Here is a 27069-nt window from a genome sequence, read left to right as displayed (position 1 = left end):
AAACAGATTGTAAAACTTAATTACACCCCCATAAAGAAATAAAACAGACCCTTACAAGGTCAAGAAGCCTAAAACCTCCTTACTATCCTAAGAATAAAATATAGTAGAACTTTAAATCTTTAGGCGCCTGTTTGTCCAAGAATGCATGAATTATGACTGGTTGTAGAGATAACCCTTTTAACTTTAGCTGTAAGAAAACCCATATATTAAATACTTAGCAAAAACCTGTAGAATGTATATGTATATGATATAATTAATATGCATAAAGTAGCTAAGATAAATACTAAGTGTACTCTATAGTAGAGGTGGGCAGATTTGGGAAACTGGTCCCATTTCTGTCACCCAGCCGGCTGCTTGCTTTTACCATATAATCAACTGTTATTCGAAACTTATAGAAACTCAAGACTTTGTTTATCACAGTGTCCATGACAGAAGTCAGAGCTTTTAAACGGAAAATGAAGAAAAAAATATAAATATGTCATCTTTTAGCTCCTGGAAGATATGTCAGTTCTTTTGTGGAGCTGGGGGAGATTTGTTACTTAGGTTTGAATAGGGAGAGCAGGAAAGCAATGCAATGTAGTTGTTGGTAACTTCCACACGAACATTTAACAAGTGGATGTTTCTGATGTGGAGAAGCAGCAGCATTTTGTTTCCATAAGGGTGCATCAGAAGCACAAAGCTGTGCTTTTGAGTTATGAGGAAAGATGAACATTAATAAACAGGCAGGTCAAGTAACACCGCAATACAAAGGAGTTTGTTATTCCTCTAGCATTTGTCACCAGATGCTAGCCCTCCAATAAATCTTGCTTTGAGAAATAGTTTTTAAGTCTTGCGTAGATCTGACAGCACTAAAAGTCCCTCGTGAACTCTGAAAAGGCAATCTCAATCCAGCTGCTGGTGTTTAGGGCTACACAAGATGAAAAGTGCTGTAAATGACAGAATCTGTCTTCTAATAGATTTGACAAATGCTGGGGCTGAACCTGTGAGCGATGGGAGCTTTTTTTATTGACTTGCCAAAAGCAGTGGCTGAAACGAACAGTAAAAACATGCACTGATGCAAGTTGCTGAGTAATCATGTATCCTTCCTGTGAGCAGTAAATACCTTTTTGCTAACTAAATGCTACGTTCAAGAGCAAACCATACAGAAGGCACAATAAACTTCACAGTAAATCTGCCTCCTGGGCGTTGAGCATCAGGCTGCAGTTACTGTGTGACTTCAGGCAGACCGTGTAGCTCAGGCTCCTTGGTTTCTTCACCTAAACCAGGCAGTTCACAAGATCCTTCAGATCACTGGATGAGGGATTATTACCCACATTGGGGTATTTTTAGTAAATTGCTAATTACTGCGATCTCGGTAGGGTGATATCTCTCACTTGCTCGTTAAAAAGGTTTGTCCGATTTTTTCACGAAGCCTAAACAGAACACAGGTGCTCACCATCCAGCACCAGCAGTTTTGCTGTAGTATACGTGTATATGTATTTTTTATTTTCCATAAATAAAAAGCCCTTTTAATTAACATTTTAAGAACAGTGTTAACCAGGTAATATGATTTACCACTACAGTCATTAGCAGGTCAGCTTCTTGGAGAAAAAATCCTCACTGGCTTTATCAGTGTGAGCTCTGCTGAAAACTATCTCCAGCTGAGGAACGTGCAAATTCCTTGGGCAAACATTAATCTTTCAAGGGCACACACTCTGGTAGCCAAGCAGAGAAATGGCCATTTCTCCAGCAAAATAAATCCACTTTGGATAACTAAAATCTTCACTTAAACCTTAATAACACAATCCATGGTATTTTTTTGGAAAGCCAGTTGCTCCCACACATGCCTTTCTAGCTAGAATTGGGGCACTGAAAAGATTAAATCTCATCATTCTGCAAATCTCTAAGTATCTTAACTGTCTGCAATGCATTGATGTTAGGTCAATATACTGAAAATAACACGGCACACACAAACTGCAGTGTCTCCAGCACACACCCACGGGTGCTTATCAGACAAAACCATCTGAATCACTGAGCACTGATGGGCCCGTTTCACTCCAGCCAAAGCCCAAACTGCCTATTGCATTTCCCTCCTGAAGCTCCCAGCTATGTACACTCCTAGTAACGAATCTTTGCCCTTGACACTGTGCACTTTTTATTTTTTTTTTTCACTCCAAGCTTTGGTGTAAAATGCGAGCTGCACAAGTTTAACTCCTGTTTGTTTCCCCTACACTTTTGCTCTTAATTCTTCCTGCCTTTTTAAAAATTCCCCTTTTTAAAAATTCCCCTTTATTCTTTCTCCTCTGGTTTAGGATTTTGCAGCAGCAGAAAAGATTTTGTTGGTAGTGGTTGTGAAGAGTATATTCCATACAGGCAAATGTTTTCCATACAGGTATCACTGGACACAGTGGCACTATGTAAGTAGCACTTTCTTTTCTCCATGACCTAGATGTTTTCTGGTCTTCCCACTAAAGAGCTGATTTGGGAATCTGCATCAGTGAGCTGAAGGAAATAGATAGTATGGTAAATTTAACAGAGGAGGAAACTTTGGGGTAAAATGCTATAGCTTGCTCTGGTGTGTCTGAATTTCAGTCCCACCTTAGAGGCTGTGCCACTCCATGGCAGTCTTGTGCTCTGTCTTTCTCAGGTTGCAGTCCATGTGGTCTGGGGGTGTGGACATGGAAAGAAGGAGGTGAGAGGAAGGGCACTGTGTGCTGTTCTCCCCGTGGTTCTTATGAGGCACTAAGTAAAAGGTGAATTGGAAAAGACATTAAATTTGTAAAGTCAAGCTCTGAGAACTTGTGTGGCTTTGCTGCAGCCCTCTGTGCCTGCAGTTAGGAAGCGGCCTTTGAGTACACAACTGCAAACTGGCGGGAAGCATCACAGTGGGAAGAATGAATCATGGATGTGAGCTGTTTGTTAGGGCAGGTGTCATGGTTTGAGATAGCCCCAAAAATCTAATTCCCTAGTCTAAGCCCCCTCCCACATCTCAACCTAATGTGAGATGGGTTTTCCAAACAAAACACTCCAGACTCAAAGTGGGTCAAAGGGAATGTATTACAATGACTGTACAAATAAATATTATAACACATTATACACATGATCACAACTATCTCTACCATGACATATAGTATTTACAATGGATCAGATCTCTTCTCCCCTCCAAATAAAAGTCCAGGAGGGAAAGAAGGACAGATCCCTTCCACATTTAGGGCAGCAGCTCCTCTTCTGTCTTCCATGCAGCAGTAACTACTGGATTGTTGTAGCTGGATCTCTTTTCAATACACACAAGGGGATCTCCAAGCCCCTCGGCTCTCCTTCGGTCCAAGCGAAGGCCTCACCTGTGGACTGCCAGCAGGGACCAGACTCGCGTCACCACAGGTATATCAGGAAATGCAGGGGCATCTTCGTGAAAGTCCCTTCCTCAGGGGTTCACCCCTGAGTCAGAACATCTTGGGCAGCATTCAGTTGCAAGCCTTTGCCTCAAGAGTTCTACCAGAGCTCCTGTGCTCCGTCTCAGGCTGCCAGGCTTGTCAGCAGCAACGGGGGGGCCAAGGTCAACTCCCCCTGCATTCCATCTGGCCGTCCCGGTCCAGCTCTGGGACGTCTTTTGAGCTTTTTAGCTCCTCTCTCTCTCTGGTACTGCATGTCCAAAACTCTTCTCCTTAATAGGAGTCCATCTCCCTCTTTCTAGGAGGGGTCTCCAAGGGAGTTTGGGGGGGTCTGGTATCAGTTCCCACCCCCAGAACCCTGTAGCTCTGCTGCTGACTCTCCTTCTCGGCTCTCCGACACAACTCGGTGTCTTCCTTATTCAGTTGCATCTCTTCTGCTTCTCCGGTTCAGTTCTTATCTGTCCTGGCTCTCTGCCACCGTTTCTCTGGTCAGTGCCAGCTGCTGCTACTGCGGCCGCTGCCCACGATGGAGAGAAAAAACTCCCAGCATAACTACAAACACTTAGCCCAGTCTAACACTGTTCCAAGTCTTTGCAGTCCCCCCCCCAGCCAGGGGCTGGGGGGCCCCAGAGGGCCCAAGGGGCTCCGAGCCCCTTTCCTCGTGGCTCTACAACATGGCCACCACTCCGACAACAAACCAAACTACAACTCGTCTCTTCCGGTGCTTGTTGCTATGTTGACATTTTTGCAGGAGCGCCCATTGGGCAAAACTTCAAAACTTCCAGGGGTTTCCACCCCTTGGGGTTTTACCATTTTGTTAGCCTCTGGGGGAAAACAAGATTCAAACCACTACAGCAGGTAATGGAAAAATGGAGTCAAGGAAGGAGAGTGCAATTAAAAGGAGGAGGCAAGAGCATGTTAAGTGGACCTGTGATCTGGGTTTTGTATGGCTGGAGATTGCAGGGCACAAGATGATGTCTTCCCAATGAAGGCTCACGTGGATGGTGCACCGGAGAGCTGGATTTGCTTGTCAGTGTCTGTCTTTTCTGTGATGCATCTTTAGGGGCCCTGGAGTCTGATTTGGAGAAGCGCTGACTTGCAGCTGCAGATCAAGCCTGTGGTAGATGTGCTTTGAATCAAAAACTGTGTTTCTTTAGCTGGTTCAAAAAGTCAGGCATGAGGTGTCTCATTTGGGCACTCAAAATTCCTGTACAATATTGACATTATTTTCTCTTTGCCTCAAATCTTCCCTAGAAGTGTCTGCAGGAGGGGAAATCCCATCTTCTCAAACAAATGGCATTTGTTTCATAACACCACTAATGTTTATGAAGTACTAATATTATCCCTTCAGGTGCTGTAAAAAGCCCCAAAGCAACTAATAGTTCTGTTTCAGAGCAAACTTTGAACAGTGTGCAGTAAATATCTTAGTGAGCAAGGAGTGTAGTGTTGAGTGGGAATACAAATAAAAGTTGGGCTAAGGTGGACTTTGCACAGATGTTAAAAGAAAAGGCTATTAATTTATTGAAGTTTAATCAAACAAAACCCAAGTGGGCTGCTATGGAAAAAGAGGTAGGTGAGCAGGACGGTGGTTTATCTGTGGTCCCAGCCTAAATGGGTCCTTCACATCAGTTTTTCATTTAAGAGGATAATTTTGAAGCAGATGAAAAGGCCAAGTGAGCTGTGGAAATGAACACATGGAAATGTGAGTACCAGACCAGATACACAATGATCGAGGCTGAGCAGGTGCTATGTGGCTGCAAAATAGTAAAGAAACTATTGGAAAACAGGGGGAGAGGGGAAGCAGAATGTAGCCAGCAATCACTCTGGCAGAAGCACAGGTGTAGGAATGTGCTGGGAGAGTGAGCTGGTGGTGGGCACCGTCAGCACTTGGGCATCAAGAGCAGTGCTGAGACCCCGGAGTTAATCGCTGCTGCAGTTTCCTGTGTCCCTGCTCCTGGTTTAGATTCAAGAAGGCAAAACTAGTGCTTTGCTGATCCTCTGTGGAGGGGACAGCATTTGCTTCTGGCTCTTATCTACAGAAATGTCTAATCCTCTCTGCTAGGCATTTTCCCTCGCTATTGACTGTTGGCAACAGTTACATGAATCTATACACTGGCCTTTTCAAATCAGAAGGGAGGGTTTATAATTTTAAAAGTGTGCCTTTCAGTTTTGTTGCCTGCTTGCTTGTTTTGCATCACAGGAGGATTAACTGAAGTATTTGGCTTAACTTCTTTATGCTGTGCTCTCACATGTATCCTTCCAACGTGTCCCCTCTGATTCCTGTTCTTACTAAAATAAGCAGTCCCGGTTGTTCCTGTTTTCTGGCAATTGCACTGGAAGAGCCATGGTCCTTTTTGAAATTCCTAGGGTCATTCAGAGTAGTAGCATTTTTTTATTACGCAGATTGCTTTCTGGGACATTTGTTAGGTTTATCTTTTTTATAGAATAGATTTTATTAATAGGATGAGTTTCACAAAATTATTGCCTGAAGATTTCAGGTGGAAAAAAGAGGAAAAAATGGACTGATTTGGAGAAATTCAGGAGTGGTTAGACCAACTTTGGCCCCAGGAAAAGTTATGGGACAAATTATTGAACAGTCAGTTTATCAAATGCTGAAGATGATGAAATGATTAAAAAACCCCTATGGGTTTGTGAAGAATGAGTAATTTCAAACTAATCCAATTTCTTTCTTGGGCAGGATAATGGACACAGTACATGGGGGGATATGTAAATTGACTTCTATTAAGCTTTTTGACTTTTTCTCGTGGTATCTTTATATACAGCACAGGGAATTATGTCCAACCTGAAAACACTGCACACAATGGAGTGGAAACCACTCCAAACTTGTTGTATGTCACTGCCAGAGTGAGAGAGCTTTTCAAGTGGAGCTGTTCCTATTCTGTATTTTCATTAAGGACTCAGGTAATGGGATGGAGGTTAAATTGGTCAAATGCACAGAGGACATCACACTGTTATGCTGTAAGGACAATGGAAGACAAAACCGGAATTCAAAAGGGCCTTGTTAATTTGGCAGAAAGTACTGAATCAACAAGAGCAGGCTCAGCTTTTCAAAGTCCCCATATGGGAAGATAAGGGGCAAGCTGGGGTGAAAAATGGAGAATAGTAACTGCCCAGGAGCCTGAATGGTAGAGAAAGATTTTTTGGAGTGGACAACAGCTGAATACAGGTCAACAAGTGATACTCTTGCAATAACACATATTTCATTGTTTGACAAGGATATGGACAAATTGGAGGCACCTCAGTGGAGAGTTTAGAAAGGATAGAATGAAAGTTGAAAGAAGTGCTTATGTTTTAATGTAAAGAAAAGAAAATAGACAGGATAACAGTATCCCAGTTTGCAACAGAGGGTAGCAGCTAATTGTTCTGCTTTCATCCTTGGAACAGAACAGTAACATATCGGTTTAACGTGGAAGAAAGAAATTCAGGTTGAAGATTAGAATAAAGTAATATAAAATAGAAAGAGATCCCTCAGAAGGGTTCTGGACACCTCTGGAGGTGTTGAGGAGAAAGCTGACCAGATATTTGTTAGGAATGGGAGTTGAGATGTATCCAGCCCCTCTATTATTATGCAGGACTTAAAAGTATTTGACACCACTTTTCTGTAACTGTTCTTCTTCCCAAGTAAATTAGTCTTTTTTTTTTTTTTTTTACCATGTCAAGAAAAGATTAAAGAAAGGTAAAGCTGAACTTCCTATCTGAATTTAACTCTGTTAATGTCTGCCTTTCCAGAATGATTATTCTTGTGGTGCTCTGAGAGCCTTTTCTATATTCTGTCTGAAATCTTCCTCACTTGAGGTCTGTTCCAGCTGAAACAGTGAAAATGTGCTCCAGGAGACAACTTGAACTGTTTGATCCCGTATAATACCTCTTACAATTTTCATCTTACAGGCTGGGCCAAACCCTCTGGTGTAAAATACAGGCATGGGAGACGCTCTGTAGAGTGAGTGGCAGAAAGTCTCCTCAAACTTCACCCAAATGAAAGAATGTGCAAGGCTTTAGATGTGCACTGCAAAGAGCTGTTGTCTCCATGTTAGCAAGTTTAAGAGGAAGGGAGGGGTTGGACTGAAATAATGTGTGAGAAAAGCAAGGGAACAAAAACTAGAGGGACAAGCAATTGGGTTTGTGGCACTGAAGAAAAGCTCAGTGTTTGTGGGCTGGGCAAGGTTGTGAGTAATGACAGGCTCTAGTGTTTGATCCTGTGATCATGGAAACACAGCTTCATGCATCCTATTAAGTAAACCCCTCTTCAACCGAAAATTGCTTGGCTCCATCATGATGTCCTCTTCCTAATTAAAACTGCTGTCAGGATCCTGAGTTTTGCTAAATTGAGGAAAAAGGAATGTGTTACAAAACTTCAGTTTAAAAGAGATACTGCTCACAGAAATAGAAAGTTAGCTGATATCATTATATGTCCCTCATGGAGGTGACAGATACTGCCTCTTTCTTTAACAGCAGGCTCCAAACAAATAAGCAACCCACTGTCCTTTTCTCACTCCGTTTTCTGTGAGCTTGCACAAGTAAGGCAGAGGAGAGATGCACACTTTTGGTTGAGGGTCTAAATACTACTTCTGTTTCACTTCTACTCCCAACTAAGAAAGAACTAGGAAACTGAAATTTTTTCCAACTTGTAGCAGACTGCAGTTGAGGAGCACAAAGCTCAGGCAATACAAACTTCTTTAAATCTTGGAGGTTCATTGGAAGGGATTTTTTTTTTCAAGCTGTTTTTATGAAATTTTTCTTTCTCCTAATGGAAAGAAAAATATTCTTATAATGGAAGAAACAGAAAGATTTCTCTCATTGATCAGGGTTCATATTCACTTTCTTTGATATCACAGTTATATTTTTGGTGTATTTGGTTAGTGCTTTAGTTCTACTGCTCAGTCTTTTACAGCTGCTGTCTTATAGGCAGTTCACCTTATAAAATGAACCAACACCTTTTCTTCTGCCATGAACTATAATGGTTTTTTTGTTTAGTGACCAATCAGATGTTGTTGAATTTTCTGAGTATATCCTATTTTGTACATTGCATAACAAAACCAAAGCTGGTAGGTGTTTGGAGGTGATTTTAGAACTGCTGTTGTGTTCAAAGAACTACAGAAGACGACTGTGGGACAAGTAATATTTTGAGCATTTCCTGAACAAGGGGTAAATTATTGTTTGTAGCAAAGGGTAAAAGAAATCAAATATGCTTTTTATGATAGTAAGACCGAAATGTAGACAAGTGCTGACATTAGAAAAGTGGTTATTTTGCTCTTTTTTCTTCAGTTTACTCCCTATGCTATTTCTAAAACTGACCTTCTGCCAATGATAATGTATTCATGAGTTTGTTTGCACAGCTCAATGTGCAATGCCTTTATGAAATTTGATCATATGAGTGGCACATGTCAGATGAAGGGATATCTTAAGGGATATCTGGCATCATATACAAAACAATTACATGTTTGATTGCACAGAGTATAGTCTCAAATGGTGCCAGCAGCTCCTGTTAAATGTCAAAAGATAAAATCAAGCCCAACTCCCAAGCATATTTTACATACTTTGTAAAGCTGTCATTCTGTGATATCCTGTCTTTGGTTCCTCTTCCCTGTGACATAGATGTTTCTTCTAGCTTCATTCTTTGGATGTGTATTTTCAAATTGTATAGGCAATGTACTCTTAAATTGTACAGCTCTGTATGTGGATCCCCTGCCATCAATAAAATCTCAGGCTGACCAACAGTCACAGTTAGAGCTGATTTTTGGGTTTCTGTTACAGCTGCCAACCACAGGCAGCAGGTACTGGGAGTATTTACATTTGTATTCTCATCTGTGCCAAAGCCAGGTATCATCACCTGCATTTGTGTCTTCTGTCAGCATCTTCTCTGTTGTGAGATGCTTTGCTTTTCAGCAAAGAATCCATAAAGTTGCTTAAAAATATCAGAAGGGCCGGACTGATTTACTGCTAAATCATATAATGGCAATTATTGGCATGTGAGAAATGATCTTGGAACTAGAATCAAATCAAAGAACACATCTACAAAATAGAGTAGGGACTCACTGATTATTGATATTTGGGGGTGAGATGTGTGCATGTATGTATGCATGCATCCACATCAAGGTAAACCTCTACAGAAAGTTGCTTACCCTTGTTTTCTATATTGTGTCATAGCATTTGCTAATTAATTACATTTTGCACAGCTGTAGAGCCTTTGCCATGTTTCAGAGTGTGTGAAATACAAGCAGTTTCCACCAAGCAAGAAGGAGGTAGAACGTGGTGGTGGTTTGAGGAGCTGTGTCAGGCCATGGGCTGGAATGATCTGGAAAAGGCAGAATATCCAAGTTTGAGAAAACAAATCCAACAGTATATTTTTCTATTACTGTTTTTTAAGCCAATACTTGATCTCAAGGTGTAGCCTAGTGATGGTAACTTTCTTCTTTCCAGTGTTTGGAGAATTTCTTGTTTCACAGCCTTGAAGCAAACCATTTTAAAATCAACTCTGTTATCCCACAAAGAGGTCGTTTGGGATCTCTGTTGCTTTTTCCAACAGTGAAGTATCTGTTCAGTTGTCATTCATGGCAAGTACCCAGACAACCTGTCTCCTGTCCTTTTTGTTTTGTAGCAGTCTGACAGCAGTATCAGCTTCCAAGACTTCGTTAGATTGACATTCATGAGCAGAAGGTATGTGTTTCGCCTTCTCAATGCCCTCCCCAAAACCAGCATGATGATGTGCCATGTACATAATTTATCACTTATCCCATGGCAGTAAAACTACACAAGGATGTCTCCAGCATTCTCCAGGGTGACCAGAGAATGGTTTCTTTTTTTTTTTTCTGTGTTGCTGTTTCCATCACACTGCTTAACACCAGGAAGAACTTTGTCCCTGAAAATCACCCACCGTGTTTGATAATCTTTGTCAGAACATTGAGCAGACACCAAACTAAAGGGTATTTTAGGGCCCACTTTTCTGCCATCACTCATCTCAACTTGCTAGTAACTTCAGTGTAACAAATGGCAGACAAACACATAGACAAAGATGTAGAGATGGCATTGCTCCCTGGGAGCACACTGCTTTTTAAAAGCTGAGCGGGGGAACTTAGACTTTGTGCCTGTTAATTCAGTGATCAGCACCTCTACTGTGATTGCCAACAGGGCTGAATACATCCTTCATTTTTATCCAGAACCTGCATATGAGGAGCAAGACATGATCCTGCTTTTTCTGAGGTCAGAGGGAAAACACTTCATTGGGTACTTGGGAGCTGGTCTTCTCCCAAAAGCAGAAGTGGAGTGGCCTTGTACACTTGAACCGTTCTCCTGATACATGCCATGATTTTGGTACCTGTGTCTCCTTTTCACCACATCCCAGCACCTGTGCAGGGCTTACAATTCAGTTTTTCAGAGAAGGGGAGATTGGCAATTCAAGTTTGGTGGGCAAGGGTAATTTGTTTGAATAAAACACATATGCCAGTCCTAGAAGAGATAGGGATGTGGACAGCAGTTCTGTCTTCCATGCTTCCCTAATTGGAGCTCACAAACCACTTCCTGTTCCCCAGGAAACTACTGGATCACAATAATTACTTAATTATTTCTAGATAGAGATAGTAAATAGGAGTATGAAACCTCGGGCTCAGCCTCAGTCCTTTCAAAGGGCTGTCATAGGAAAAACAAAAAAGAACGTATTAAGATTTTTTTTTTTTAAGACTAAAAATACATGTCTTTTAAACACAGCTCTTAAATAAGATTTTTTTTTTTAATCTGATAATAGACACCTTGAAAAGAGTTCAATCTGAAACAGCTTCTTTTGATTTTTCTACTAAAAAAGATAGGAGAAACTATATATATTTTTTGGATAAAACGTTCTTTATTTTAGTTTTGTAGTTATGAAAACATAGCCACATGTTTATATATAGCAAAAATTGAAATATGTTTCTGAAATTATTGCTAATGCTTTCAATTTTTATTTCTGCATTCTCTTTTTCCCCCAGTCTTTTTTCTGTGGTGAGTGAAATATCTTCACAAACTCATGTGTTCCTTTTTATGACTGAAATGTGTTTTAATTGAAGGAAGGCGAACGGGTGGGTTTTGCTTTTCTGCACAATAAAATATAACATTGCTTTTCAATGGCGGCTCAATGAAAATTTTAAAAACTAGTTCCTCTTGACTGTGTCTCCCATTTAGATGCCTATTAGATTTCTTAATTATTAAGTCACATTGGAAATTGCTATGTTTCACTGTAAGAGAAAATCTAACATGTTATTTTTGTCACTGGCAAAGGTGATCATTTTAAAGTAAGTTCAAGTGAGCCACTCAGAGGTAAGAAATTTATATTTAACTGTGAAGTAATTGAAAAAAATTATAATAAAGCGATTATTGAGAATGCTTTGCTAAGATTGAGTCAATTACTGTCCCCCAATTACCAGAGAGGGTTTTGAAATTTGAAGTACATTAAATCATTGTGGTATGATTTTGTAAACCATGGTTGCAATACCAGTGGCAGTGTAGCAAATTAAACTGCTGGGAAAGTAAATATATAGTTATGCCTCGGTGGCTGTAAAGTGTCTCTGTGCTCTGACTGAAACAACCCCATTTAAGAACAGCAATCTACATATTTTGGAGTTCACGTAGCTTGCCTATATTTTCTGATGGAGAGGAGAAAATGTCCCTCAGGTCACTTTCATTTTGTTGCATTAAGGTAAAGGCCTGTGAAAATGGATTAAGAATGGGACTTAAATTGCAAAAGCATCACTGTAAAGTGTATTGGAAGTGAAAATGGCTTTTTGTTCATATTCCAGTTATTGTGCCCATTAGACACTATATTGGTTAAAGAAAAGCACCCATCAGTGAATTGTGGTGGATACATATGAATTACTTCTTACCATCTTTCCTTTTGCATTATGTATCATTCTGCTTGGAGCACAGCATTAGCATTATTTTCTTGAGAATAACATTTTCTTATATTCTATGACATTTTAATCAAGAAATGAAAAGAATATTATTTGCACTCATACTGAAAAATATAGGTTTATTCCTTCGTATTAACTTCTTTAACCTAATTTAAGTACAAATACTTTTTGCAAAATTTGTCAACAGCAATATCAAATGTGTACAAAGCCAAAATGAAGATTTATGGGGAAGATTTTCAATGGCATATGTCAGTTAGCATTTCTTTTCCTTTTTGGAAATCTCTTCTGCTTAATGGGGGCAGAATGACACCCGTTTAAAGTTAATTAATTGTTATTATGTTAAGTAGAACGCTCTGAATGTTATTAACCGAGTGCTGGCAAACTGGGGAACCAGAGTGGTTCTGATTATTTTTTCTCACTGATGTATCCAACACTTTTGACTACATTGTGGCTACTCTATAAGCATAACTTATGAGTTGTTTGTGTGGTGTCTGATGTGCTTTGTCTTTTGGCAGTACAGGGACCAATCTGAGTGCAGGGGGGCCAGTGGGATGCCCCTTTCCAGGAAGCAGGGCTGCTGGGGCACACAGCCCAGGAGAGGTTATTGCTAGCAGGAGAAAGAACCTTCCAGGGGCCGGTTCCTGGGGATGAGGAGGGTTTGCAGTTAGGCATTTCCATGGCAACAGGCTGGGGGAGCTGCCAAGAAAGAGGGAAGGTCAAAGGACAGAAAACGGCTGGGAGAGGCAGCATGAGGAGCTGATGAAAGTGTCCCAAGGGTTGTTGCAGGGTCTCGGAGAAGCACGTGGCTTTGGGCTGCTGCCTTGACACCCTATTAGGGGCATGCAGAAGGCTGGAGAGGGGCTGTCTGGCAGGGCCTGGGGGAATATGGGGAGCTGCTAAAGGTGTGAAAGTGCAAGTGGCTGAAGCCTCAGGAGGCAGCCATGCCCCAGAGTAGAGGGCTGAGGGCAGCTGTGATGCCCCGATCTCTCCAGGAGCTGGTCCCTCCGGTGGCAAGTCTATTACAAGCACACTCAGCTGGAAAGTTTTAGTTGTACTCAGGGGTAAAGAATTGCCCTTTAGCTCAAAACTTAAAGTGGTGAATCGGCACAGAGCATCACTTGGTCCTAGGTGGTGGGCGTCAGATGGAGCTGCTCTTTTAACAGTAGTTGGAATTGTATTCATGTGAAAGATCATATTTAATCTGTTATTAATTATTTAATAAGGACTGATGGAATGAACAAAAAAGATTGAGTGCCATTAAGTACAGAACTTGGGAGATTTCCCTGGCAATGCTTTAATATTTGATGCAGAGATTGTTTTTACTTGCAAACATATGGTCACAGCAGGTATTAACTAAAATGGCCCGAGAAAGGAATGTGATTTCCCTTTCCTTCCCCCATCTTCCATCCCAGATGTGCTGTTCACAGTGAGCAGCAATGGGAATCTGCAGCACAGCTCCTCTCCTCCTTTCACACGTGAGTTGTGCTTCTCTGTGATTGCCGCAGCAATGGGTTTAGCCTCTGGGAGCAGTGCATACCTCCACAATTCATTTCTCCGTTTCCAATTTCACACTGCAAACTTCCCAAATGGAGTTCCCAAAAGGGGTGGCTTGCCATGAGTTTGCTGGTGATGGACGCTTCAGGGCGGTCGGGAAGAAGGGGAGGGAATGCACTGGAGAGCTTGTGCGTGAGGGAGCCCTGTCACCCTTTTGCCTCAGACAAGTCCCAGCACACAAAGCAGCTGTGGGGAGGTCACACAGGGGAGTGAGCCCAGAGCTGGCCAGGGGGCCATGGTGGCCCTGCGGCAGGGGAAAAGTGGCTGGCGTGGCCGGGAGCTCTCTACTCCAGCTGCTCCGGTGCAGGACTCCAAGTCCTGCTTTGGGAGTGTGAAAGGAAAACTTCTCTTTTGGGCTGGCAGCTCAGTGACCCCTACAGTCCTACACATTGCAGGGCACATAGGCAAAGGTAGGAGTGCCCGCAGCTGCGGCTCGGCTGAGGCGGCCATTTTGCAGTGGTGCACCTCATGTGGTGGCCATTTGCCCGACGCAGCCGTTTGCTTGCAGAGCCACGTCTGTGGTGGCCATTGACCTGAGGCAGCTATTTGCTGAGGCTCCCCACATGTGGCCACTTGCCCCATGCAGCCGTTTGCCCAAGGCTCTTCATGCATGGTGGCCGTGAGCTGGCTGTTTGCCCAAGGCGTCTCATGCAGCGGCCATTTTCTGAGGTAGCTGCGGTGCTGGTTTTCATCCCTGAGGGGGGCCCAGTGCGTCCTGTTTGCCCAAGGCGTCTCATGCAGCGGCCATTTTCTGAGGTAGCTGCGGTGCTGATTTTCATGCCTGAGGGGGGCCCAGTGCGTCCTGTAGGCTGTGACTTGGGAGCACTGACAGGGGAACAGTGCTGCCAACATCTGAGAACGGGAATTTGCGACAGACAAGAGACGAGAGGGCCAACAAGGGGCAGCTCTTGTGCTGCTCTCTGACCCCTCATACATGCAAGCACATGGCAGCCCCCAGGGAATGGCCACAGGTAAGCACTGATCTTGGATCCTCCCTGGGAAACCACAAAGCTTCATAGGGAGGGCTGGGTTGGTGGCTCTTCTTCTTGTACCTGAAGGTTTGACTCTGCCAAGAGCCCAACACTGTGCTGTTCCAGTCCAGTTCCACCACAAACAGTGGTTGTCCAAACTAATGAATGCTGTAGGGAAAAGAAACTAATCCCTCTAAAGCCATATTATCTAACAGGCTTGTGCTTAATTGGACAAGTTTGACTTGAGTCAAGAGGATTCCCAGCGTGAGAAAGGAGTGAGGATCATCTCATAATAGTAAAATAATGAAAAAACTTAAAAAGAAATGGAAAGTAAAGCGATTGAGAATAAAATATATCAAATTAAACACAACTTAAGAAAAAACACTGAACTATGCTTTGGAAGTACTGTTTTTTTTCAAATAGATCTTGTGTTTCTTGGTCTATGAAGGGAAACAGGCATTTTGTTGGAGATGCTGTTATTCGTGTCATTTGCCCGTGGTTTGATCTAAATTTTAATCACACACACACACAAAGTTGTAAATAATAAATTGTGCATCCTTATTTTTTATCTTTTTAAGAACCCTGATCAGGCAGTGTGGAAACCTTCTGAATGCATGAGGAGGAAAGAAATCACTGAGAGCAGTGAGAATAAAGTATGAGGCTTCAGACAGAGAGAAGAGGAGGAAAGGCACACGTCTGGAAGGCTGTTGGAAGTCTGCAAACTGATGATCAGGAAGAAGACGGGAATGAATAAGAGCATAAGAAGAGAGACAATGACCAGAAAAGAAATGATGGAATAAAAGGTGAGGTGAGGAATGATGCTGAGTTGTAACAGTGTCACAGGAGATTCAAGCTCTTGTGATGTATGGGAAAGTTGAACATGGTTGCATCATTCTTGTAGTGTCTTGAATATTCCCCAAAAGCCAAGTCTCATATCTGTGCCTTCACTTCTTTGCTTGGCACCATATTTATAATTGATTTTTTGTAGGATTTGTCTCTGTTCTCCAAGAGTCCTTTCCCCTGTGACTCGTCTTGTCTTGATTTACTTGTATGTGGGACTGACCTTGAAGGCTGTTCCCAGACAGGTGCAGAACATAAAATGGTGCCTGGCAGCTTGGTTATTCTGCTCCACAGGTAGTGAGAGTCTGGGCTTTCCAGGCTGAGTGCTAAAGCTACACTTACTACTGTGAGCAACATGAAAGAATAACCCATCTGTTTGGACAATGTAACAGTCTTATCCTTGCCTGGAACAAAGTTTGATTTGTAAACATTGGTGAAATCTGAGGTCTCTTGCAGTGCAAGGGCTGTCTCACCACCTTTTTTCCAAGAGAGAGAGGTAGCAAGACTCCCCCTGGGATGGGGGAAGATGGTGTCCTGCTGCTCCCTGGGGAATACTTTAATGCTCTTAGCTGGCAGTGCACTTTTACTTGCTGTAGGTGGACCTGCCTCCTCCAGCTCCCAGGGAGGAGGCTGAAATGCAGTCACTGCATGCAGAATCTCAGTAGATAATGTGAGCTGAAAAATAGGCAGGAAATAAACTCATCTTTACTCTGAGATGTGGTCTTGTCTAATGCCTGAGGACTTTCATCTGAATTTGGGTGAAGTTTTCAGAAAACTCCTTAGTCAGCTACTGTTTCTTTGTGTGAAAGTAATTTTTTTCTCTCTGGATTTACCCAACCCTGCAGAAGCCTCCAGCAGGGAAAAGAAATCCTTTTAAATCATGATAGCCACAATCATACAATTGAACTACCTTTTATACAGTAGTCGTTGCAAATGCTGTGTTGAAAAGAGGCATTTCTTTCACTAGAATAAGCTATCAAGTCAGGTTCTGTTATCCAAGTTCATAGCAATATTAGTTCTGGTTTTTTGATGTGAATTGGTGGGGAAAAACCAAGGCAGAACAATAAGAATTCTGTAATGATTGACTGCTTTGAGGCAGTGTTGACTATCATAAAAGGGAATGTTCAGAGTAGGAACATGCAAAACTTGGCATTTGTTTGTGATTAAAGAAAATGGAGTGGAGGGAGTTGCATCTGCAATAAAAGTCAGAGTATATTGTAATAATATGATTGTTATCTTGCTTTTTATACTCCTAGACTTCACCTGTGATACACATTATGAAGAAGCTTAATGTGAACCTTCTGTCTTGGAGTAGCAGATGGCTATTCTGGTCTAGCTGTGGACTGGTGGTTTGGAGAGCACTGAGAAGCTCTGTGGCAGTGGAGTTAATGAGAGACAGCAGACTTTTACTTAGTCCAAACCTGAATTCCAGGTAACAGTTTTTCCTGCTGTCCACAGGATCAACTGTACAGATGACATAAACAAGGAAGATCACGGTGCTGGCTGTAAACTGCTGAAGTTGCCTCTCATGTCAGGGTCCATAGACCAATTTTCCAGTCTTCTGGGAATACAGGCCATGGTTTCACCCAGTGATCCTTCGTGGTTAACAGAAAGGCATCCAATCATGTGAAGATATTAGGAACAGGGAACCTGCTGTTTCTTTTCTTATTTCAGTAGTTTATCATTCATATTATTAAAAGCTTTATCTAATTTCAATTTGCCTCACTTTGGGGATTTTTTTGTTGTTAAGTCTTGTTAGACTTACTCTGCAGGATTTAAGAGCCATGATTACAGGTATTTTCTCCTTGAAGAAAAGGAAGTGTCATCAGTTTTTATTTTGTATTCTTTGTCCCTTCATTTGATTCCAAAACCTCTTCTGTGCGTCCTTCTCAATTTTGAAGTGTCTTTAAAACATGAGAAGTCCTATGAGCAGCATTTTGTTACGGGTCTCAAGAGTGCTTCAGAGGTGAGCAGAACCACATCCTGATCTCTCATTACTTCTCTTTTGTACAGCCAAGGATCACACTGGAACTTGGCACTGATTTTAGAGTTGCTGCTGTGCAAGGCAGGGTCCCCCACTCTGTAGCTGTGGATGACAATATTTGTAGCTTTATGACTTTGCATTGGGCTGCCTAACAACTTTTGGGTTTGTCGTGTGGGCTCAGCTTAACAAGCACCTGGGTCCATTCTGAGTGAACTCACTCATTTCTTTACTGTTTATCATTCTGACTGTGTTTGCTTCTAGTTGTATTTGCAGGGATATAATATTTACCTCCAGACTGTAAATACTGTATCATCAATGGGACCGACTCCTGTTGTGTCATGATTACCTCCTACAAATGTTTTAGTGTTTCTTTTCTTCTTGTTTTCAACACTTAGGTAATGTAGTCAGTTTTTAATCCAGTAACTATATACTTTAGGGCCTTAAAAAACCTCACAGAATTCTGAGGATATTGCAGTTCTCCTCTTGTCTTTATCAGCCAAACTTGTAATCCCATCAAAGAATGAGGCATCTTTGGCTCTGCAGGAACTGCTTGTGGAAAATAGGCTACAGAGACATTTTGAACAGCTGTTTTGCTTGAGAATTAAAACATTGTGGAATGCTGTAAGTGAAAGACTTGAAACTTTTTCAGTCCCTTAGTGTTTCCAGATATCCATGCAGGTTAATGTTGGCACCTTTCTAAGCAAACTGTGCATGTAGTTTATGGAAATTTGTGTGACATCTTGGCCAACTTCAGAGGTCTGGGCCTTTTGCTCGAGTTTTTATTCAAACCTTGAGGATAAGAGCAGTTTTTGGCACCAGCTTGATCTGTTTTCAGTAAATTCATTTCCCCTGCAAAAGCCTGCATTCTTAACACAATGGGCACTGTTTATCTGCATTGCTGTTTCATTCCTCATGATGCTAAAAAATTAGAATGTAGAATAAATTTGTTTTTCTATGCAAATATTTTTCCTACCCATTAAGTACCTGAAGGCTCAAACTGACCAGAATTTGCATTTATTTCTTGTGGTTTTGATTTCTTGTAAGTATTTCTTTACAGGTATTGAAAAAATCGAGAGCCTCTTTTATGAAGGAAGTTATCTAGTTGTGTAAGTCCACATTTATAAAAAAAACCCCTAAAGCCCCCCTTACTACATTCTGCAACACAAAGGAGTTCAAGTTGGAGGCTGATAACATGATCACGAAGTAGCTTTTCTCTTGCCTGCATATTGATTTGATCTTAATATAAAATAACATGAATTCTTTCCAAGTCTCACTCACTACCTCAGCAATTAGTGGAGACTTAAGGTTTCAGAAGAGAATGATGTATGAAAAGCGAGTATGTACAGACAACACAAGGACAGTGTCAGAGCAGTAATGACTTCATTTCCTTTGCATGTCTCTGTTCCTGTGATTTATTAACTGTGATTTGTTTATTGGTTGTGGCTTTTTTCCCTGCTCATATTTGGCTTGTTTGGCTCTGTGCAGTGGTAAGTAGCTAAAGCCCTGCCATCAGTAGTTCTGTTGCCTTCTGAATATTTTCTTCTGAGATGAAAGTGTGCTTCAGCTGTGCAGCTCTCAAATAACCGTCTGATCCATCCTCGCTGTGCAGGGGAAAACAATATTTCAATTTCTTTTCACGTGGGTAACTTCTCTGGAAATTGGGTGCTTCGTGGGCACACTGCAGCTTCAGCATCACTACAGCACGAAAGAGAGGGAAAGGGGGAAAAGGAATTAGCATGTGAGCTGATCTTCTCAAATGTTTAGAAATGGAATAGTTTTTACTCCTTCTTTATAAACACCTTCTTCTAGAAAATTAAAATCAAGGAGGGCATGTGCACTGATTTTATCAGTGGCAAGAAGTTTTCAGCTTACAATACTAGAAATAAGGTCAAGAAATATGCAGTTCTGAGCCCTATAAAAGCCTCTTTCTCATTTATCATGAAGTCTTTACTCGTGATACATAGGAGCAAATATTTAGTCTTAAATATAACTATATGCATTTCAGATTTATCAGAAATGAATGAGAGAAGAATAAGACATTCAGGTAAACACTAGCAGTTTAGCATAAAATCAACCACAGAAGATTTAAGCATAATCCTTGATTCTGCAGAGCTCAAACTGCTCTAATTCCTATCCAGCACAGCACTTAAACACACTCTGAACTATAAGCATTTACCTGCTTCTGCAGGGTTCTGTGAGGAATATTCATGAATTTAAAGACTAAGAAATAACAGAAATGCTTTGTTAATGCAAGGATAGAATGCTTCTAACTTTGCAGGGTCAAGCCTATCTTCCTTTTTGTGTCTTTTTCTTAAATTATCTTTTAATTTAGCTATTATAACGTAGACTTTGCTGTTCTCTCATGGGACTCTATTTTTATGTGTGTTTCATTGGATTAAAAACAAAAAAAGATGATGATTTTCCTTTCTAAAGAAAAAGTAATGCTTTCCCCTGTGTATTGTTACACCGACTTTCCCGGCAGAGAGGAGCACCAGGGGATTTGTTAGTGCGCACGTTAACTCCCAAACCTCCTTGCATCCGCTGAATTTTTAGTGCATTTTAGTGTAATCCTGCTGTGCCCTTTTTGGCATCACTGCAGGTACAGTTGTGTCTCAGTGACTTCCTGACATTGCTTGTGGTGGCCAAGCAAGCTCACTGAGAGCCCTGTTGACTTGACACTGCTGCATACTAATACTCCCAGACACAAGGGAGTCCTGAGGAGCCGGCCAGAAGCTGTGTGTCATTGCTTCTTGAGGTATATCTTTCTGTAGTGTTTGAGATGTTTTGTTTTCCACCATGCACTGCAACAGTGGAAGGGAGGGGAAGGAAGAGCTGCTCTTCCCATTTCACACAATGGAGTGTGGAAAAATTAGCCCAAGGCTACAGATAATGTCTGTTATAGTTGAGTAACAAGTTGCTGTCTTGGCCACTGTCTTGACTGTTGTCTCGGAGACTCTGCGCCTCTTGTGTCACACAGCTGGGAGGAATTTAACTCAAACCATTTTCATGCCCAGGTCTTGCACCTTCCTCAGCTCTAATGAGACCCTGCAATTAACTGCTCCTTTATGGAGTCCTGCGGGGTCAGACTATGGAAGAATTGCACTTGACAGGGATAAGTCGTGTAGAAATGTTTCTTAGTCTACAGAAAGGCACGGAAGGCAAATGTTTTCCACAAGGAAGTTCAGAATTTCTATGGTAAAGTTGGTAAAAAAATGCACCTTACTGTAGTGTTTTGGAATAGTCCAAAAATCTGCAAACCACAGCACTTCCTTTTAATTCCCGTCCTAAACTGTTGGGAGCTATTGAATTCTATGGGAAAAACATCTTGGTTAGAGGAGACTATCACAGAATGGATAGGAAAGTAAATTCATCATCCTGTATAGAGTGCAGTGTTGACTGTTGAGGTGGTCTGATCCTCCTGCTTTCAGTGCTGCTTAGTAAGAAATGGTCCTGAAGAAAAGCTGGTGACATCAGACAAACATCTCTGTTACTAGTGTGCATTGAGTTTGAACAATGCACTCAGGAAGTGAAGCAACAAAAGACTTAAAGGTTTGGACCAAGCAATTATTTGGGGCTTGCAGAATGGACTTTTTGCCTGTGTGTATTGTATCTATTTCAGAGATTACAATGTCAGTGTTTTTTAATGCTGGTTATTATCACTGTAAAAGAGACCCATAAGTGTAGGTGATCCTTGTATTGCTTTATCTAAGGGGTTCCAGAAGGCACGTGAAATGTTACAGGCTGAAATTTGGAAAAGGTTTTGAGTCAAAAGTTCAAAGGCTTGTTTTGACCCCTGTAACAAACATGTTATTTCAGGTAAGATTAAGCTGGAGAAAAGGGAGTAAAGAGATCAGATCACACTGTGAGCCATCTTCTGTTGGTGCTTGTTCAGTGTAACTCTGTTTCAGTCCATGCACATGTATTAGCCAAGACCACTGGAGCTAACAAAAGAATACAGACCCCCATGGATCCAGGCTTGTACTTGGAAATGGGGATCAGTTCTTCTCAACTTCTTTAAAATTCAGGATGTTTTATGATAATCTGACATGAATATTTCAAAGCAATTCTAAGAAGAAACACGAAGTCACAACTCATGTCCCAGCATGTGCTTAACTTAGCATATGGTTTGTGTTTCCTTGAGGTTTCTTTATTAGCTCATGAAGGAAGGCTGGGGTACTTCTATGCATATACAATTCAGGTTTAAATTTGAGGTTTTTTTAAAGTCAAAGTATAGAACAGTGTGCTTAGTAGTCTCCCCCTGTGTAGTTCGTAGGTCTACTTTTTTTGGTGTTTTTTTTTTTTCTTCAACAGGTCAGCAAAAATTGAAATTGGCTGGTAGTGAGCCAGACAATAAAACATATATGGACATTTATTGATAGCAGTCTCTGTGCTCTACTCAGTCACAAAGATAATAGAAGTGCTTCACAATATAACATGAAGATTTTTTCTGACCCTTTGCCATTTAGGAATTGCCCAGCCTCTGTGGTAGATGTTCATTTATCTTTCCCACTTCTCTGTAGGTTTTATATTACTTTTTTCTCCCCTTTTTTTCAGTAAATAACATAGTATCCTTTATGTGTATAATGGAGATTTTTGACAGTTTCATATATATTGAAATCTCTCCACGGGGAAATGATTTAGTATAATGAGTTTTATGTTGTTAGGATCAAAACTGAGCATATACTTTTGATCTACTTTGTAACCAGCACCATGAAAAGAATTCACCCTGAAATGTCAAACCCCTGTGTTGTAAGTGCTATATTTTCTTACTCCTTTCATTTTCACCACAGATTTTTCACTAGAAGTGGAAGCTAAGGAATTCTATAACTTAGAGCATCTTTGGGGCGGGTGACACTCTGTCTGAAGCAGTTGTGATGTACCAATAGGGAGAATAAAGGGAGCTCCTGGTGGGTGAATGTGTTGTTGCCCAGAGCTGTGCTGGGGTGACTTTACACCCCTCGTGGTCTGGGCTGTGCAGTGAGAGGAGCACCCTGAGCACTGTGGCTGTGCGGGGTCAGGCTCACCTCTCTGGGGCCACATGTAGCTTAGAAGGTCCTGCTGCTCTTCAGGTGAGCTTAGAGCATGGTATCAAAAAATCTATTTTTTTCCCTGCAAACTGCTGTCACAAATGCTGTCACTTAAGGCTCTTACTTTGTTGCCTGCAATCTGGGAAGGATCCAGAAGGAAAGATCTTCCATAAGCATGTCCAGGGTCATGCAATGAACCAGTGTAGTGGAAGAAAAAAAAAAAAAAGGCTTGATTTTTGCCTCTCTGGTTTTACTGCTTCCTGGGTTTGAAATCTGCAAAAGGTCTAACATGTCTGACTATTTGGCCCTCTGTTTTGTATCACTTCAATAAATTAATGTTCTTGTATTTCACAAAGCAATCCTGAAAGGATCAGGGAAAAGGGACCAATTTCAGCAAGTAAATTACAGAATAAATGGGATGAAAAATCAGTCTCTGCTTTCTTTTTTTCTAGTTTTTTCCAGTGGTCTTCAGGGAGCGAAGCAGTAGCTGAGTAGGACTGGCTTGTGAAACAAGGGGTTTTTTTTGGTTGGGTGTCCTATCCTCTGTGCCCCCCTGCCTCTGCAAATGTAGGTGTTACTTCTCCCCTTGAGGTCTTCCAGCTTCCTTTTAGCCATGGGGGAGTGCTTTGTTATTTTTACCACTTGGCTGCTTTATTTCAGTTAAAAAATACGTGAAGAGCTTATTTAGTCCTTCCCAGGCAGCTGCTGGTGAAGAAGGGGAAGCGTTTATTCCTATTGCTGGAGCATAGAGTAAAGGAGAATTACACTGGGATTTGTGCATAATTAGAGATCTGTGAAGGGACGGGGCCTTGAGGAACCTGGGGCTGGTCATGCCTTGTTGACCTAATGGAGAGAGCTTGTACTGAGACTCAGTAACAGCAAGACAGCTGAAGCATGTTCTCAGTGGCAGCATGAAACAAATGCTACAGTGAGATAGACTTGGAACAGGAACAAATGGGCTGACAGCAGTGTGCAAGTCTGCTGTGGCTTCTGAAATGTGCACATAACAATTGGAAGTAGTTGGTTGTAAATGCAGGAATATGCTTTATTTGGGATTTAAGCTGTGATGTGCCTCCACCTCCCCAGTGTGCCGGCTCTGAGTCTGCGCCCTGGCACCCCTGCTGAGCCCTGCACTGGGAGCTGGGGGCTAACAGGGGGTAGCAGGCTGATGGAACAGGCAGGAGTGGAACACTGCATAGCAGTGGTTTAGCAAAGGGACATGTGCCCCTGACAGAGCTTACACACGTCACCAAGTGTGAGTTTAAAACTGCGGCATCTGCCTGACTCTTCTTTGTCTTTTAGACTGTATTCACAATGTCTAACCCTTGTCACTGTGTGACTGGCCAAAGCATAGTTATTAGGGGTCAGTGACTTTCATCAGAAGAAAGAGCTGGTTATTTTACAGTCATTTGAGAGACAAATTCTGCCATTTGTGCAGGCAGAAGAATTCTGCAGCTCTAAGAACTGGTAAATAGCTTCTTTATGTGAGTGGTGAGGTTTGGAGACCAAAAGAATAATCTTTATGGACCATGGCACACGAACTCTCTGTCAGTGGTGCTGTGTAAGCACCTCAAACTCCTCAGAGCTCTTTTGAGCAAGTGCACACACAACAAGAACAACAAATCCCAAACAAAAAAAGCCACTGTATGAACAAGCTGGGCGATGGGGTTGTATGTTATAAAGTTAATCTTGGCCTCTGAGATGTCCTAAAAATTTTACTAGTTTTAATGCTTCGTGGTTAGCAATGTGGGTGTGCCAGGAAAGTATTTTTAAGGCATGCTCTATTGCTGTGTTGGCCTTTTGTACTTTGGGCTTGTATTTATTTTTTCTCCCCCAGTGTGAGATAGCTGCACTCCCCAGTCTGGGCAGTGCTTAAATATATATTCAGTACAAAGATCGAATCACATGCCTAACTGTTTGCTGTACCAGAGCTTTAATACTTGTCAACTTTCTTGTGCACTGACTCTACCCCCAGTGCTCTACAGTTAAAGACATCCTATAGTCAGTTTGTCTCTTTCTGCCTTGGCTTTTAGTTACTAGAAGTAAAAGGTAAAGGAGATTTGTTCAACTGAGATGAAAAGAGAGAAGGACGGTGTGAGAGAGAAAAACATTTCAGGCAGTAGAAACAGTGCACATAGGGTCACATTTGCCATCATAATAAAGACATCTGTGGAAGATTCAGTATTTTGTGGTTGGGCAGAGAATTGGGATGTGCAAGACTGAGATAGAGAAAGAAAAGAAAGGAGCATCCAGCACTGGAGATACAGGGGAGAATTGTGAAATACTAATCCACCGATAGTGAATCTGACCTAAATTTTTGTCCTTAGAATCAAAGTGATTTTGGTGCTCGTTGTTCTGGTATGATAAAGGAGTAAGCTTACAGGAGAGAGGGAAATCTCTCTCCTTTCTCACTTTTCCTCCTGAAATACTGATACTTCAGTATGATCTCAGTATGCTTTTGGCTTTTCCTTGGGGCTCTTTGCTTTATATGCTGTAACTTAGGGAATAGCTCACTTGCCATGTGTGATATGTAGTAAAATGTGATGCCGTGAAAACACCTAGATCTTGAATTTTACTATAATATATTAACAGTTTAGAAATTATGCAGTAAAAACAGTGTGTGGGATTCGGTCTAGGGATTGCCAAGAATTCCTAATCATGTTTGGTTTTTTTCTGCTAGGGAACTTGGCTGAAGGTGAAGTATACCCTTTCTTTTTCAGTGACAAAGATTTGGGGTTCTGCTTCTAAAAGTCAATCTAAATCATAGGATGTGACCCAAAAACTTGTCAGACTTGCTTGAAATGGTAAAAGAATTCCATTTCATGTTGTTGGCTTTTCATTACTCCCTGTGTCACAAAAATTGTTCACTTCAAATCTCCTGTGTTCTCGAGCTGAATTAAATGGGCTGAGTTCTGGTTTGATGTAGTATTTGCTCTCTGCTTGCTGTTGTCATCTTTTATCCTCTGAAGGAAGTTAAAGCAGAAATATAAGTGAATGTGCTTTTTGATAATGAGAGGGAGGAAAGTGTACTTCATCTGACAACAGAAAGCAATTGCAGGAATGAGCAATTTCTCCCCATTTCAAGAAAGAAACCTCAAGAAAAATAAGAGGGATGTTTTCATTAAAAGGAGAATCATCTGTAATCTTAGTGTGTTGTCTTCCACTGCAGAGCTTTCATCAGTAGCATTCCTCATCCTGTCTTATTTTACAAACAAGAATTAACATATAATAAATCAATAACATTATTATATGTTCAAGTGAATTGTTGGCTCAGCCACTCAGATGTAAACACTGCCTGGCTTTGAGGAGAACGTTGTTCAGCTGCTTCTCTTGGAAGATGGATGGCCAGAGCGGCAATCTGTTGGTCAGCATATTCGTGATGTCTCACCAGGACAGTGGCACAGCCTTTGCCAGGGCTGACAAATTGATCCTGACATAGTGAAAGATGGTTCAAATACAGTGACAGCTGGGAAATGATAAGAATTTGAGAATGTGACCTATGAAGGAACAGGGTTGGTTTCTGCTGAAGAGGACTGGTGGATGGAGGGGGTTGAGGGGACAGGGGTTATGTTTACCGATACTTAAATGGTCGTTGGAGACAGAATAGTATTGGCTGTGTTACTGCTGGGCTAAGGAGCAAGGCATTGAACTCGTGGTGCTGTTCAGCTTGTTTCGGTTAGGAAATAGCTAAGTGCCCTCATTTCAGTGGTGGATTTGAAAGGGTATAAGAGATCTGAGGAGGTTGTATGAGCCCTTAGGGGCTTTTAGGAGCATGGCAGATGAGCATCTGGTAATGCCAACTCATTTGATACTGCATCAGTGATGGAGTCTCCAGAAGTCCTTTACAGTCCACCTCTCTATCATTCAGATTATATGTACAACACAAATGATGGAAAAATAGGAACTGTGTAAAAACCAGTTCTGACTCTTGTGAGGACTGTGATTTAATGCTGTCCTGCTCTCCCCTCAGCGTTTGAGTGTTTGTGACTAACAGGAACCTTGCTACTAATATTGTAGAAGAAATCCACCTGAATGCAGCTGAGAATGTTCTGTTTCCCCCTTGCTTTTGCCCTTCATGTGCTTAGGCAGGAGAGCTCTTGAAATATAGAGAGATTTTGAGTATCTCAAGGCTTACCTCTTTTCTATTCTAAGTGATGAAGAGCAAATTCTAAGTGATGAAGAGCAAAAGAAGACTTTATGCAGGCACTGACACGCAAACAAAATTTGCCATGTTTTGCCTGATAAGTACATTCAAAAAACTGCCTTTTTATTCGATTAATTCAGAAATTTTTTGCCTCTTAGGGGTTCACTGACTGGCTGTGGAAAGTCATGAAAATATTTTTTTCCTGACTGAAAAAATAGGCCACTTTCACCAAGTTTTGCCCTGAAGGCTTCTGGAAAGCTACAGTCCAAGGGGGTAGC

General features: G+C 41.6%; 1 long non-coding RNA gene across 2 annotated transcripts in view; it reads left to right on the top strand.

The window, feature by feature from the left end:
* Positions 1–27069, top strand: part of LOC108502791 — a 142947-nt gene that overhangs the window by 32140 nt on the left and 83738 nt on the right. For both annotated transcript variants that reach the window (XR_001876625.1, XR_001876624.1), the window contains exons 7-8: positions 9991–10049; positions 15375–15599. This is a non-coding gene — a long non-coding RNA (uncharacterized LOC108502791). The remainder of the gene's footprint in view (positions 1–9990; positions 10050–15374; positions 15600–27069) is intronic.

Source organism: Lepidothrix coronata, unplaced genomic scaffold (assembly GCF_001604755.1).
Source record: "Lepidothrix coronata isolate B3197 unplaced genomic scaffold, Lepidothrix_coronata-1.0 Scaffold124, whole genome shotgun sequence".
Lineage (NCBI taxonomy): Eukaryota > Metazoa > Chordata > Aves > Passeriformes > Pipridae > Lepidothrix > Lepidothrix coronata.
Note: the sequence above shows the minus strand (reverse complement) of the source record. Positions and strands in the feature narration are given on the sequence as shown.